This window comes from Rutidosis leptorrhynchoides, chromosome 2 (genome assembly GCF_046630445.1).
Source record: "Rutidosis leptorrhynchoides isolate AG116_Rl617_1_P2 chromosome 2, CSIRO_AGI_Rlap_v1, whole genome shotgun sequence".
In the NCBI taxonomy this organism is placed as follows: Eukaryota; Viridiplantae; Streptophyta; class Magnoliopsida; order Asterales; family Asteraceae; genus Rutidosis; species Rutidosis leptorrhynchoides.
Window position 1 is genome coordinate 431,734,818 of NC_092334.1, and position 16,397 is coordinate 431,751,214.

Sequence of the window (16,397 nt, forward strand, 5' to 3'; positions counted from 1 at the left end):
CAACGCAAAGAGAGCCTTCCCATACTTGATCTTCCATTTTCTTCGTGACTCGCCTTGCTCAAGAGTTTCTACGGGAATTATGGCATCACTTCCGGCCACAAGTTCCCATAGGTCTTGACCTTGGAGATAAGCTTTCATATACATCTTCCAATACTTGTAGTTGTTGCCTACAAGTCTTTCCATGCCGTTGATCATACCAGCGTTGTTTACATTTGAGACTTCCATTTTTGATAACAAGAATTTAGCTTTGTAACTTTGAGTATTTGCACACAAAGATTAATTTTAAAACCAAGCTCTAGATACCATAAAATAATTAAAGACTTGCTAGAAATAGAAGTTTAGTAAACAAATTAAAATATGAAACAAGCAACTGAAAACAAAATGTGTATTCGATTGATTACAAATGATACACCAACACATGCTTAAAAACAAGAGAAATCATAGTGCATATTAAATGTATATCTAACAATAGAAACTAACAAAGTACTAGATGACAAACATCTTTATGCTTAAGATCATGAGAAGATTTTCTACAAAATATTAAATGAGCAAATAAAGCAATAAGATACGGAGTTAATTTATGCATGTGTATGCTTTGAAAATATCCCATAAATCAAAGGATTATAATATCTCATAAATCAAGGGATTATGTTGCACTAATTTTAACACATTAATGATGATGAAGAAAACACACTGCATGCTGATGAATCTGAAGAAGCAGCAATGGAGCGAGTATTTTCAACTCAACAAGTTCCGTCATGGAGAAACCAGATTACGTTTCGAGCAATGGTTACCAGTTTATTGCTTTCAGTCGTCTTTAACTTCCATTGTTTGCAAACCTAATCTCACGACTGGAATTATACCCTCGCTGAATGTTGCTGCCGGTTTGCTCGGATTCGCCATGCTCAAAGGATGGACCGCAATGCTCGATAAATGCGGATTGTTGAAGCAACCATTTACGCGACAGGAGAATACTGTTATTCAGACTTGCGTTATGGCGTCTTCTGGAATCGCTTTCAGCAGTATGTTCTTCTTTTTTCTTTTACGTACAGTCTGTTTCTTACTTTTATTTTTTTATCTATGTTTAGTTTAATTATACTACTTAATGTTGATTTTGATTGAAATAAATCATATAATCATATTATTGTATACGTGTCTATTATTCTAAGAGTTTTATCAATCTAGTTAATTACTAGTTATTTGATGGTAGCATAATTATAAGAAAAAAAGTTATTTGATGGTAGCATAATTATAAGAAAAAATTGTGGATAGATTAAAATCGCATCATGCTCAATTGCACCTTTAAGATATAGCAGAATTATTGTTTATATATGAAATTAAGTTTAATGTAATAGGAGGGTTGATTCTCTTTGACAAAACAGATTTTAATCTACTTGATGAGTCCATACTATGTATTGCTGTAGGAATCATTGATAACCTCTGATTAAGCTGTAATTTAAGTTTGTATGTATTGCATTTAATAAATGCGTATTCTTTTACATGCCATGGTTACAGGTGGGACAGCAAGTTACTTGTTGGGAATGAGTTCAATGGTTGCTTCCCAATTAGAGGCTGGAAACGATCCACTTAATGTCAAGAAACTAGCTCCAGGATGGATGATTGCTTATCTTTTTGCTGTAAGCTTTGTTGGTCTCTTCTCGATTGTGCCCGTTCGCAGGGTATATATGCATCATCAATAGTCTGTTACTTATGTTATCATATTCATTATTCTGTTACTGATTTCTTATATCATTCAGATGATGATTGCTGAAATATCAAGCTTATCTTGTGTTGGTTGGTTTTCTAACTTTCTTTGTTTGGCTGTTAAATAAAGGACTGATGGTGCATTGTTTCTGGACCTTCCTTGCATGCTGGTTTATTCCTCAGGGACAATTGTTGCTGATTGAAAGTTCAAGGGTGCTGGCTGTAACATTTATGTTTCATGGAGGGTGGCTTATGTTTCTCTTGGTGTATATATTTGTTGGTGATCTCCTAGGGTTACACACCCCATTTGCACTGTTGCTGCAACCGGTTACTTTGTTCTCACTTTCTCCCTAAAATCCAAACTTGTGCTGATCAATCAATTGTTTGTCTCAATTGATTGATCCTGTTAGTGTTATTGCATCTTACTCTCTGTAATCTTGGCACTTAATCTTGGCTCCTGGTTGTATTCTGCTCTATTGATTTTGTGGTTGTTCGATTGGATATTTGTGTAATCTTGGCAATTAGTTGATTAATAAGATTGTGCATCTGTTGGTTTATCCTTTTTTAACATGGTATCAGAGCGTAGGCTTCAGATCTGTTGGTGATTTGATCGGATCGAAAGAAACCCTAATTTTTGAAATTTGGGTTAGGGTTTGGTCTGGTTCTATTCGTTTTCTGTGCTGGTCTTCATCTATTATCTCCTTCCGCTGTTATCTGTTGCTGTGTTTAGAGCATAATTGCTCTATATAGGAGTCCCTTTCCTCCTTCTCTTTTTTCTTTTCTTTTACCCTTGTTGACTGAATCCCGATGCCCAACTCTTGATCCACGTCCTTGAAACGTGTGAAAACCTGATTAAGCATCTGGTTGATTCCTGCCCTTTTCTTGTCATTTTTGTTCTTGTCTCTTTTTCCTTACAGGTTTTGTGTTCTTGTTTGCTGTGTAGTTTTCTGTCTTATTGGTTGTGTCTGGTTTATCTGTGTGTGTTCCTTGACTCTGGTGGGTTTGTTATTATGGGTGAAGTCACTTTGGTTACCAAACTGGACTTTGGTGACCCTCTTTATCTTCATCCCAGTGATACCTCTGATACACCTCTTATCACTTTAAAACTAAAAGGAACTGAGAACTATAAAATATGGAGTAGGTCTGTTTTACTTGCTCTAGAAACAAAAAATAAAGTTGGTTTTGTTGATGTTACTTGCATTAAAAACACTACTGATGAAGCACTTTCTAAACAATGGGATAGATGTAATTCTGTTGTCTTATCTTGGTTACTTGGGTCTATTGCTGATGAGCTTTATCCTGGTCTAATATTTTCTGAAAATGCTTCAACTGTTTGGAACTTTGGACTGAACTAAAAGAAACATATGATAAAGTTGATGGGTCTGTTATTTTCAATGTTCATCATAAAATCAACTCTTTGAAACAAAATGGGTCATCTTTATCTGAATATTATCATGGCTTAAATGCTTTATGGAAACAATATGATACCTGGTTGTCATGCCTACTTGTATTTGTGCTGCTGCTACCCATATTGCTGATCATAATAAGACCCTCAAACTCATGCAATTCCTCATGGGATTGGATGACTGCTATGTGTCTGTCAGGAGTAATCACCTTTTAAGAGACCCTCTTCCTGATGTTAAAACTGCCTATGCTGTGGTATCTAGGGAAGAATCCCATAGAGGTTTCTCCAACAAAGATACCACAACAAAACCACAGAACTCTGCCTTTATTGCCCAAACTTCAAATCAAAAATTTTAGAACAATAATGGCCACAATAGAGGTCCCAACACCAATCTTAAGAGCAAGTAATGTAGTAAATTGGGTCACACAATTGAAAGATGTTATGAAATTATTGGTTATCCTCCTGGTTTTAAAAGAAATGGTCCTAATTCTAGTAATTGGAGACCCACTGCCCCCAAACTATCTGTTAACAACAGTGTCACCCAAAGTGTTCCTAACCCTTCAGATGAGGGTAACCCCTCTTTTCCTATCACACCCATGTCCTTTTCAAATGAACAAATGCTGAAGCTTCTTAGCCTTATCAATGATAAGCCATCTGCCTCTTTCAGTCATGCCAATGCTTCAGGTACTTTTGTCAACAACAGCAAAGAGTTTAACTCTAACTTTGATAAATTTTTTAACTTCAACTGTTCTCAAAACAAAGTCATTTATCCCAGTTGGATCATTGATTCTGGTGCAAACCAGCACATGACCATGTCTGAAAAACACCTTTGTGATGTCATTGATGTGTCAAAATTCAATCTTTCTGTTGGTCACCCAAATGGGACCAGGGCCAAAATCATGTAGGTTGGGAATTTAAAACTTACCAATGACCTGACCTTGTTTGATGTTCTTGTTGTTCCTTAATACTGTGTCAGTCTCCTATCTGTGCATAAGCTCTCCAAAGATAGTAAACTAATGGTTAGCTTCAATGATTCTAAATGTTATATTCAGGACATGAAAAAGGGGACTATAAAGGGGACTGGTAGCCAACATAATGGTCTTTACTTGTTTGACCCAAGTCCTTATATGAGTAACTGCTATGTGTCTTCTAAACTTTGGCACTCTAGATTGGGACACCCTTCTAATCAAGTCTTAAAGGTTTTAAAACAAAAGTTAAACTTAAAAGATATTCATGAAAATGATCCCTGTGATGTTTGCCACCAAGCAAAACAAGCTAGGGATCCCTTTCCTCTAAGTGACCATAAGTCCAATTCTCTTGGTGATTTAATACATCTTGATTTATGGGGTCCCTTTAGAATTCAAAGTAGAGAAGGTTTTAAATACTTCTTGACCATTGTTGATGACTATTCCAGGGTTGTCTGGTTGCATATGCTAAAATCTAAAGATGAGGTCTATGAAAATGTCAATATTTTTGTAAACCTTATTGAAAATCAGTTTTATGCTAAAATTAAAACTTTTAGAAGTGATAATGGTACTGAGTTCTTGAACTCTAGGTTTTTTAATCTCAAGTCAAATAAAGGAATTATCCATCAAACCACTTGTGCCTATACAACACAACATAATGGAATAGTTGAAAGAAAACATAGGCACTTGTTAAATGTTGCAAGGGCACTTATGTTTCAAGGGGGTTTACCTTTGAATATGTGGAGTGAATGTGTTCTAACTGCTTGTTACTTGATTAATAGGACTCCCACTGCTGTGCTTTCTGGAAATACTCCTTATGAAATGATTTTTAAAAGTGAACCCAATCTCTCCCACCTAAGGTGTTTTGGCTGTCTATGTTTTGCTGCTGTCTTAAATCCTTCTGACAAGTTTCAAAGTAGGTCTTTAAAATGTGTTCTTATTGGTTTTTCAAATGAGAAAAAGGGTTACAAACATTATGATATAGAGTCAAAAACTGTTTTGTATTCTAGAGATGTCAAGTTCTATGAAATTGTTTTTTCTTTAAAGTCAAAAGATTTTGTGAGTAATGAAAATGTTTTAAATCACAAAAACTTCTTCAATCATGAAAATTTCACCTTTTTTAAGTCAAATACTGAAATTCCCAATGATGAAAGGAGAGATGTAAGTGATAATGATGGCAGTAGTGATGATGATCATGGCTCTAGTCATCCTAACAATGACAATGAACCTGATCACAGTCCTACAGCAACTTTAGATGATCACCTTACTTCTCCTGAGGGAAATGATGTCAACATTAATGATGGGTCACAGCAAACTGAGGTTCAAAATGAACCTGAGAACCTAAGGAGGTCTTCCAGAATTCCTGTCATGCCTAGAAAATTTGATGACTTTGTGGTTGAGGGTAAAGTTAAATATGGTATAGAAAAAGTGGTCAATTACTCTATGTTAAACTCTGAAAATTTATGTTTTGTGTCTAATCTGAATAAATCTGTTGAACCAAAAAATTATGAGCAAGCTTGCCTTGACCCCAATTGGGTTGAAGCCATGAACCTTGAAATGGAAGCTCTCATTAGAAATAACACTTGGGTTATCACAGACCTTCCCAATGACAGAAAACCTATTGGTAATAAATGGATCTATAAAATTAAGTACAAGTCCAATGGGGAGATTGAAAGATACAAGGCTAGGCTTGTAGCAAAAGGGTATAGTCAAAAGGAGGGTATTGACTATGATGAGACTTTTTCTCCTGTGGTAAAACATGTCACTGTGAGATGTTTCATCACTATTGCTGTTCAAAATGGTTGGCCTCTATACCAACTTGATGTCAATAATGCTTTTCTGTATGGTGACCTTAATGAGGATGTTTATATGACTTTACCCAAAGGATACTATGGTGACTCTGATAAAAACAAAGTCTGTAAACTGTCTAAATCTTTGTATAGGCTTAAACAAGCCCTAATGCAGTGGAATGAAAAATTAAATGCTACGCTAATTGAAAATGGCTTTACTCAAAGTGAATCTGATTATTCTCTTTATGTGAAAAACTGTGACAATGTGTTTGTTGCCTTACTTGTCTATGTGGATGATATTGTGATTACTGGGAATAATCCTGTTGAAATAGACCAAGTCAAAACCTTTTTAAAATCTAAATTTATGATTAAGGACTTGGGAAAACTGAAATATTTTCTTGGTATTGAAATTTTGGATAATGATGATGGTATATGCATGTCACAAAGGAAGTATTGCCTAGATTTGTTAAATGACTATGGCCTGCTTGGTTGTAAACCTGTGTCTACACCTATTGAGCAAAACCTTTGTGTTGCTTGTGAACCCAGTGACAAAGACAAGTTGCTTGTTAACATCACTGAGTACCAAAAACTTGTGGGGAGACTTATTTATTTGTCTCTTACCAGACCTGACATTGCCTATGCTGTTCATGTGCTTAGTCAGTATATGCATGCCCCTTTGCAATCACATTTTGATCTTGCCTTTAGGGTTTTGAGGTATCTTAAAGGTGCCCCTGGAAAAGGAATTCAAATGATGAAGGGCAAGGGGTATTCTCTGTATGCATACTGTGATTCAGACTGGGCAAAATGCAAGCTAAACAGGAAATCAGTCACAGGATACTTAGTATTCTTTCGTGGCTCTCTTGTCTCTTGGAAAAGTAAAAAACAAGCTACCATCTCCAGGTCCTCAGCTGAAGCTGAATATAGGGCCATGGGGTCCACTGCTTGTGAAATTGTGTGGCTGAAAAATCTATTACTTGACTTTAACATCAAAGTCAATTTACCCATAACCCTGTTTTGTGACAATAGCTCGGCTATTCAAATTGCAGCCAACCCTGTCTTTCATGACAGAACAAAACATTTTGATATTGATCTCCATTTTATAAGATACAAAGTTTCCTCTGGTCTTATTAGAACTGAAAAAATTGAGTCTGCAAATCAACTTGCAGATATTTTAACAAAAGGGTTGAGCTCAGCCCAACATAATCTTCTTTCAAAAGGGTTGGGTCTTGTTGATATGTTCCAAAATAAGCTTGAGGGGTGTGACGACCCGGAAATTTTCGACTAAATTTAAACTTTATCTTTATATTATTCTGACACGATAAGCAATGTTTGTTAAGTTAAATCTCAATGATTTTAAACTATGTTTATACATTCATTTAAAACTCGACCAAATTCCAATGATTCACGAACCATTAAATGAACATATATGAATATGTATGTATATGTGTATATGTTATAAATTGAAAATGTCAACAAAGTATTTAAATGTATAATGCTTTATATGAACGTATTTTTTTCAATATGATTATCGACGAAATTAAAAAAAAATATTAAATGATTGAATTATCAGAAACATTAAATTATGATTACAAGTCTCTGTTGAGAGGTCCACTATAATTTGAGAAAATCTATTCCTCTTAACGATATTCGGAATAATTTGTAAAGCTATTTATAAATAAAAATAAAAAGTGTCATTTACGAAAGTTAGACAAAAGCTAGTGGAGAATTGGTTTCCATAATATTCTATTAATCTATTTTCAAACGTACAAAAACGTTTTCAGTTTAAAAAGAACTTTATTATTAAAACGTATATAACTTTTATAAATATCTAGAATCACTTTTGACAACTCATTACTTAACCAGTATAATAAATATAACGATATTTATATTTTATTTCATTAAATATATATAACGATTTAAATTAATATTATATATATTTATACGCGTATTATACATACATAATTTTTATACTTTTACTATACTTTAACTTTACATTTACTTTACTTTTACTTTACTTTAACTTTAATAATTCACTTTAATAATTCATACTTTAATAATTCACTTTAATAATTCATACTTTAATAATTCACTTTAATAATTCATACTTTAATAATTCACTTTAATAATTCATACTTTAATAATTCACTTTAATAATTCACTTTAATAATTCATACTTTAATAATTCACTTTAATAATTCAAAAATCTATTATAAATAAAATTCAATAGGTTTCATTATTTTATAGAAACTTGAAAATATATTTCTCTAAACTCTCTCAATCGATTTACATATATATATATTTGCTCTGTATTATTTCAAGATATTATTAGTATACATAAAATATTACGACGAAGTGATGTCCGAGTGATTTCAAAATAGTTTTTTTGAATGAGTCGAAGCTAAGGAAATTATGGGTTATAGCTATGGAGGTGATGGGTATGGTTCATGGGTATGCTCGTGAGGTCAATCTAGTGTTTATCATCTCCGTTGCATCTATGTACTTTCCTGCAATATTGAATCTCAATATTGATACATGAGCACTCATAACTTAACTTTTATATATCAATAGTGTATCCCTGACTAGTGCTCGAGTATATAGGATTATGCATGCTTGTACATTCGATATTGTCCTTAGATAGGTTTGTTGAATCCTGAATTAGATACATATGCTACTGAGATAGGGTATATGATATGCATGTCATTGGAAAGCTAGCGAAAAATTAAGAACTTTTCATTTAGATATCGAATGGTTTCGATGAACGGATTTGAAGTTATAGTCAACTGAATTTTAGTATTATTGTTAAAATGATTATTATTACTATCGTCGTTATTATTTTAATAGAAATATCATTGTTATTATAAAATATCATTATTACTATTATGTTAGTATTATCATTTTATCATAATAACATTTTTAGTAAATATAAATATTGTTATTTTTTTATAGAATAATAATTATTATTTTTATAAAATAATACAACTTTTACTTATTATTATTATGATCAATATTATTTTATCAAATAAATAGGGGATACAAAGATATTTTTCACCACGCGTAATATAATTACATTAATAATACTTACCACTATAGTTTTACGATATTAAGTGAACTTTATAAATTTTACTACTTAAGATATATAAAAGTATATTTTATCATATATAAACGTTAATATAAATTTTTATTAATAAATGACTTTTATTATTATAAAATCTAATAAATATATTTAAATATATAAAACGACTATAGTTAAGTTATATAATAAACACGTATAAATTTTAGAAGTCATTTTGGGTCAAGTTGACTTTTATTGACTTTTGCATATTAGTCTCGAGCATTAGGATTGTGGTACACTATGACTTGACCAAAAATTGTTAGACAAATATTAACCAACATATAAATATATATAATTAATATAGGTTCGTGAATCCGAGACCAACCTTGCACTTGTTAAATGACGTTATATGTATTTTTACTACAAAATACAGTATGGTGAGTTTCATTTGCTCCCTTTTATATATATTTTTGGGACTGAGAATACATGTGCTGTTTTTTATAAATGTTTTACAAAATAGCACAAGTACTAAAACTAATTCTACGTGGGTTTAAACCAGAAATATACCCTTAGCTTGGTAATATTAAACTACTTGTCTATGTACGGTAGGCGCGAATCCTAAAGATAGATCTATTGGGCCTGACAAACCCCATCCTGACTATGGGATGCTTTAGTACTTCGAGGTTATTTTAAACACACCTGATCTGGTGTACTTCAGAGGGTAAAACATGAACGTTAAGGCTTGTTACTGGGTGCCTACAATTTATAGAATACTTTTATACACTTACGAGTGTACATATATTTATAAACAGAAATCTTGTGGTCTATTAATATATTGAAATGATTGTTATGATAAACCTATGAACTCACCAACCTTTTGGTTGACACTTTAAAGCATGTTTATTCTCAGGTATTAAAGAAATCTTCCACTGTACATTAGCTCATTTTAAGGATATTACTTGGAGTCATTCATGGAATATTTTGAAAGACGTTGCATTCGAGTCATTGAGTTCATCAAGATTATTATTATGTCAATTATAGTTGGATGTATTATGAAATGGTGTGCATTCCGTCAACTTTCGTTGTAAAGAAAGTTTGTCTTTTAAAAACGAATGCAATGTTTGTAAAATGTATCATATAGAGGTCAAAATACCTCGCGATGTAATCAACTATTGTGAATCGTTTATAATGTATATGAACGGGTCCTTTCAGTTGGTATCAGAGCGGTGGTCTTAGCGAATCAGGTCTGTATTAGTGTGTCTAACTGATAGTCGTTAGGATGCATTAGTGAGCCTGGACTTCGACCGTGTCTGCATGTCAAAAGTTTTGCTTATCATTTTTGTCGGAAATTGCCTGTTTATCATTCTTAGTCTAGACACGTCTTACTGCATTGATTGCATGAATTGTGTATAGACAAAATTCATATCTTAGCATATCTGCTAATCTATATCTTAGCGTATCTGTTACTGTAAACTTTGCCTGACATATCCCGTAATTTCCTCCGTAATCTACGAAATCTTTTGCGCTATATATATAGATATTCTATGTAATTAGAATACCACCCGATAGCCGAAAAATCATTTCATATCGAAAAATCCTTTATTCAATCGAATGAAATGGAATTCATCATTAGTTCAAGTCCCTCGAATTCCGATATGGAATCCCACTCAAGCTCCGAAAGCAGTGTGACCGGAATGGATCAACCAATTAGCCATCATCTATTCTGGATGAATTGGGGATAGGTTTGTAGCCTCCTCAATAATTGGAGACAAGAAGAAGGTGATCCCTTCCATCCACCACATTGCCCTCTTGGGGATGAACCTGAAGCATTTACCGGCGAACCGGTCCGAAACACCATTTTCTCTCTCATTTCCAGAGTATCTCATCACGATTATATACTACATCAAATTCTAGATTTAATTTATCCGCTCGTCCGAACCGACAATCACCCTGGTGTAATAGAAGAAGTCAACGAGCTTCGCGCTCGAGTAGTGGCTTTAGAGAATATGGTACAAGGGTTACAAACACCAACAAATAACGAAGTATTAATTCATAATTTCAATTTTATTGAATAAATACTCCGTAAAAGTTATGTAATTTCTAAAGTCTTTAGGGATTATTCAGTTCTAGTTTCAACCGTAAATCAAATGAGTTTAATTTAATATTAACTCATTAAATCTATGTTACATCTGGAGAAAATATGCACATATATATTTTCATAAAGACTGTAATAAAATTCTGTTGTACAAAATATTAATTGTGAAAATTTTTTTAACGGGTAGGTAATACCCGAGAGATATATAAATTCACAATTAATATGTTACATTTTTCGAATCTGATTAAGCAAATCATTAACTATACTCCCAAAATCTCACAACAATATACATTCTTGTATAGAAATCAAAACAACCATTCTCACCCAAATTTGATTACGCATTCTGATTTTGACAAATCAAAATTCAAGTCATGATTTAACAGAAGACATCACTCTTAGATTCCTACATCTTTCAAAGCTATACTTTGACTTTAAAACTATGTTAGAACATCATATGTATATTAACGATTACAAACTGTGTTCAAACTCTCCGAAGTTTTCGAAGACACTTCAAACAATGAACAATCGAGATGATGATCCAACCACATATTACCCACATTTATGTACCTAAAAAGCTCTCGAAGCCAAAGTCATAGTTCTACCCGTATCCATGTCATACCCTTTGGCATTTATTAGCTAAAATGACTTTTCAATTCCTTTTCAAAGTAGACAGTTTTGTCACAGCTCCAGCAAGTCAACTTCGACTTTTCAGTCGGACTAGTCTTATTATAACCTCGATAGATACGTTGCCCTTTCGTCATCGTTACTGGGGACCTTTCATATCTCGCCACCTTAGCAATAAACTTACCAACAACTTCAATTATCTTTGACTTTTTGAAAAATCATTATATTTATTGAAATCACATCATTTACTCATTCGCATCTTGTAACGAGAATTGTCATACGAATCATCGGAAAACAGTAACCAGTATTTTGAAATCTCGCAGCATGTCTACGCCAACAGTTATATGTGTACGTAAAACGTCTATCTCCTGAACTTACATACTTTGAATGTGAAGTTCTGAAAAATATTTTGAACTGCAAACTAGTTCTTGAAATGCTGATGAAGCATCAAAAACTGTAAAAGATCTTAACAGTAAAAAGTTTTATGACAAAGAATAGTAAGGTGGTAAAGCTGAGAAAAAGAGAAGGTTTAGAACTGGGAAACGGATTGAACAGACTATGAAGGAGGCTATGGACAAATCACAAAGACTAAATCTGCCTTCAAAGAATCCAAATGATTCAGTGCCTGCTAAAGTCATTAACGAATACCTTACTCTTTATTCTAAACCTTTACAGACAAATCTTCATCATCATCCATCAATATTAGAAATTCTAAGATATTATCATATCTTCCATTATAAATATCCGCGATATTTCTGAAGATATTTTCACAACTAATCTTATCTGAAGTCATTTATCTCTTTGCGCTATCAGTGTTACATCATATAAGAAACTATTAGTTTCTATATTCTATAAACTTTCGAGTTTAAATTATGAATGTTTTGAAGTAATGTTGGGAATTGAAGCATGGGTTAGTATAATATAATGATACTTGATCAACGTGATTATATTACAGTAAGTCATGCTGAGTTTCTAATGGGACATGACGATTCACAGACCATGCCATCATCATGTTCCATGTTACACAACTCTTGTATTCTATTTAATCTCTAAAAATATCAAGAATATATTTTCTTGATGATTTGGTCTTTTCAGGGTATTCTGGTAAATTAACAAATCAAGATCGTACCATTACCAATTCCTTATTAGAACATTAACTATGTTCATTCTGAAATTCATATCTGCGAATACTGGACCATTACAAACGTTGCTTAATCGCAAGAAGAAGAAACGAAAGGAAAAACTCCAAAATAGAAATTGGAGTATAAATCGCAGCAAATAGAAGGGAGCATTAACTGCGGATGTCAATGATTATAGAAGACAAAAGCAGGGGCTTTGAAATATAAGGGAAGATATAAAACCCAACAACCACCCAAAAATTATAAACCGTATATATCGATGCATATAGCAATATAAAGACACGGAAGAACTAAAAACACTATAAAACCGAGAGTATAGTAGAAGTAAATAGATTCTTCCGGAGACAGATGAAAAAGAAGAATGACAGATATGAAAGTGAGGAGTATATCGAGAATCAGTACTGGATGAAGCATATTGACAAATACTTTAAAATATGAGTTGAGGGAGAAAGAATAGAAGGTGTGAGTTGTAAGGAAACGAAGGAGGTGGATTTATAGTGAAATACCCGACAGAGAAATCAAGATGGATTATCGTATTAATTCGAAGAGAATCATAATCTCCTTAATCACCAAAGCATCAAATCCAACATAGATTACAAAGATTTTCTTTAAATTCGGAGATCAATTGTGATGACGTCAAAAGATATGATGAATCACTATAATCTTATTTCCTTCATTTATGATAACTTCCCTCATACGCTTTGAGTAATCGAATTATTTTACCCATACTTCTTAGACATGATAAAACTTCATAATCGTCATAATAACATTCTCATTGTTAGCCATAACGACCTCTATTAAATTTCGGGGATGAAATTTCTTTAACGGGTAGGTACCGTGACGACCCGGAAATTTCCGACTAAATTTAAACTTTATCTTTATATTATTCTGACATGATAAGCAATGTTTGTTAAGTTAAATCTCAAGGATTTTAAACTATGTTTATATATTCATTTAAACCTCGACCAAATTCCAATGATTCACGAACCATTAAATGAACATATATGAATATGTATGTATATGTGTATATGTTATAAATTGAAAATGTCAACAAAGTATTTAAATGTATAATGCTTTATATGAACGTATTTGTTTCAATATGATCATCGACAAAATTAAAAAAAAATATTAAATGATTGAATTATCAGAAACATTGAATTATGATTACAAGTCTCTGTTGAGAGGTCCACTATAATTTGAGAAAATCTATTCCTCTTAACGATATTCGGAATAATTTGTAAAGCTATTTATAAATAAAAATAAAAAGTGTCATTTATGAAAGTTAGACAAAAGCTAGTGGAGAATTGGTTTCCATAATATTCTATTAATCTATTTTCAAACGTACAAAAACATTTTCAGTTTAAAAAGAACTTTATTATTAAAACGTATATAACTTTTATAAATATCTAGAATCACTTTTGACAACTCATTACTTAACCAGTATAATAAATATAACGATATTTATATTTTATTTCATTAAATATATATAACGATTTAAATTAATATTATATATATTTATACGCGTATTATACATACATAGTTTTTATACTTTTACTATACTTTAACTTTACCTTTACTTTACTTTTACTTTACTTTAACTTTAATAATTCACTTTAATAATTCACTTTAATAATTCATACTTTAATAATTCACTTTAATAATTCATACTTTAATAATTCACTTTAATAATTCATACTTTAATAATTCACTTTAATAATTCATACTTTAATAATTCACTTTAATAATTCATACTTTAATAATTCACTTTAATAATTCATACTTTAATAATTCACTTTAATAATTCATACTTTAATAATTCACTTTAATAATTCAAAAATCTATTATAAATAGAATTCAATAGGTTTCATTATTTCATAGAAACTTGAAAATATATTTCTCTAAACTCTCTCAATCGATTTACATATATATATATTTGCTCTGTATTATTTCAAGATATTATTAGTATACATAAAATATTACGACGGAGTGATGTCCGAGTGATTTCAAAATAGTTTTTTTGAATGAGTCGAAGCTAAGGAAATTATGGGTTATAGCTATGGAGGTGATGGGTATGGTTCATGGGTATGCTCGTGAGGTCAATCTAGTGTTTATCATCTCCGTTGCGTCTACGTACTTTCCTGCAATATTGAATCTCAATATTGATACGTGAGCACTCATAACTTAACTTTTATATATCAATATGGTATCCCTGACTAGTGCTCGAGTATATAGGATTATGCATGCTTGTACATTCGATATTGTCCTTAGATAGGTTTGTTGAATCCTGAATTAGATACATATGCTACTGAGATAGGGTATATGATATGCATGTCATTGGAAAGCTAGCGAAAAATTAAGAACTTTTCATTTAGATATCGAATGGTTTCGATGAACGGATTTGAAGTTATAGTCAACTGAATTTTAGTATTATTGTTAAAATGATTATTATTACTATCGTCGTTATTATTTTAATAGAAATATCATTGTTATTATAAAATATCATTATTACTATTATGTTAGTATTATCATTTTATCATAATAACATTTTTAGTAAATATAAATATTGTTATTTTTTTATAGAATAATAATTATTATTATTACAAAATAATACAACTTTTACTTATTATTATTATGATCAATATTATTTTATCAAATAAATAGGGGATACAAAGATATTTTTCACCACGCGTAATATAATTACATTAATAATACTTACCACTATAGTTTTACGATATTAAGTGAACTTTATAAATTTTACTACTTAAGATATATAAAAGTATATTTTATCATATATAAACGTTAATATAAATTTTTATTAATAAATGACTTTTATTATTATAAAATCTAATAAATATATTTAAATATATAAAACGACTATAGTTAAGTTATATAATAAACACGTATAAATTTTAGAAGTCATTTTGGGTCAAGTTGACTTTTGTTGACTTTTGCATATTAGTCTCGAGCATTAGGATTGTGGTACACTATGACTTGACCAAAAATTGTTAGACAAATATTAACCAACATATAAATATATATAATTAATATAGGTTCGTGAATCCGAGACCAACCTTGCACTTGTTAAATGACATTATATGTATTTTTACTACGAAATACAGTATGGTGAGTTTCATTTGCTCCCTTTTATATATATATTTTTGGGACTGAGAATACATGCGCTGTTTTTTATAAATGTTTTACAAAATAGGCACAAGTACGAAAACTAATTCTACGTGGGTTTAAACCAGAAATATACCCTTAGCTTGGTAATATTAAACTACTTGTCTATGTACGGTAGGCGCAAATCCTAAAGATAGATCTATTGGGACTGACAAACCCCATCCTGACTATGGGATGCTTTAGTACTTTGAGGTTATTTTAAACACTCCTGATCTGGTGTACTTCAGAGGGTAAAACATGAACGTTAAGGCTTGTTACCGGGTGCCTACAATTTATAGAATACTTTTATACACTTACGAGTGTACATATATTTATAAACAGAAATCTTGTGGTCTATTAATATATTGAAATGATTGTTATGATAAACCTATGAACTCACCAACCTTTTGGTTGACACTTTAAAGCATGTTTATTCTCAGGTATTAAAGAAATCTTCCGCTATG

At 31.6% G+C, this 16,397-nt stretch overlaps 1 pseudogene; it reads left to right on the forward strand.

The window, feature by feature from the left end:
• The first annotated feature begins 723 nt into the window (after positions 1 to 723).
• Positions 724 to 16,397, forward strand: part of LOC139892394 (probable metal-nicotianamine transporter YSL7) — a 32,394-nt pseudogene continuing 16,720 nt past the window's right edge.